The sequence below is a fragment of the Gracilinanus agilis genome, unplaced genomic scaffold (assembly GCF_016433145.1).
Source record: "Gracilinanus agilis isolate LMUSP501 unplaced genomic scaffold, AgileGrace unplaced_scaffold11883, whole genome shotgun sequence".
NCBI lineage: Eukaryota > Metazoa > Chordata > Mammalia > Didelphimorphia > Didelphidae > Gracilinanus > Gracilinanus agilis.
The window spans coordinates 1-1,137 of NW_025342346.1; the positions used below are offsets into that span (position 1 = coordinate 1).

At 35.0% G+C, this 1,137-nt stretch overlaps 1 pseudogene; it reads left to right on the forward strand.

The window, feature by feature from the left end:
* The first annotated feature begins 48 nt into the window (after positions 1-48).
* Positions 49-539, forward strand: LOC123253966 (annotated as a pseudogene).
* Positions 540-1,137: the final 598 nt, after the last annotated feature.

A 1,137-nucleotide genomic window follows, 5' to 3' on the forward strand; every position in this document is an offset into this window, starting at 1 on the left:
GAGAGAGAGAGAGAGAGAGAGAAAGGAGAGAGAGAGAGAGAGAGAGAGAGAGTACCGTTTGGGGCAGCTTTTCTAACCCAGACTGTGTGTCTTGATGACACAACAGTGAAATTTGAAATATGTGATACAGCTGGACAAGAATGATATCATAGCTTAGCACCAATGTACTACAGAGGAGCACAAGCAGCAATAGTAGTATCACAAATAAGGAGTCCATTGCAAGAGCAAAAAACTGGGTCAAAGAACTTCAGAAGCAAGCAAGTCCTAACATTGTAATAGCTTTAGAGGGAACAAGGCTGACCTAGCAAGTAAAAGAGCTGTAGATTTCCAGGAAGCAGTCTTATGCAGATGACAACAGTTTATTATTCATGGAGACATCAGCTAAAACATCAGTGAATGTAAATGAAATATTCATGGTAATAGCCAAAAAGTTGCCAAAGAATGAACTACAGAATCTATGAACCAATTCTGCCAGAAGAAGAGGTATAGACCTTACCAAACCCACATAACCAACCAGGAGTCAGTGTTGTAGTAACTAAACCTCCAATTTCAACTGTCTGGAATATTCTTCTGTTTCCTAATTGTGGAATTGGTGCAATTAACTTGGCTAAGTACGACTTCCAAAAAGAGAAGAAATTTATAATATAGTCATGTTTCTAATACGGAATTATTTTATGTGTTTTGAACTTAATTTTTAATAACATGCACGTGTCACTATTTGACTAAAATAGTTTCAGCAATAGAAGGGACAAATGGAATCTCTTAATATTTGCTTCATTGGAAGGCTGGGGTGGGGGAATCAGTTCTTACCATTAGAAATAAAGAAGAATTATTATAAAGACCCATAATTAACCAGCTAGTTCCTCTAAATTCTCATGTTGATGCAGATAATCTATGACACAGAATTGGGACTCCTTAAATGGTTCTTTTTTTTTTTTTTAAATAAATTGTTTCAAGAAGTATACTTCTACTTTATTTGCAGTATTCATAAAACTGATAGTTTCTGCTGGTCTCTATTTTAAGTATACATTCCACATTTTAATTATTTAACCATTAACAAAAAAGAAAAAGAAAAACCCCAGAAAACTCGGAGCCATCCATGTCTTCAGAGAAAAAAATGAACTTTAGTTGGTATAT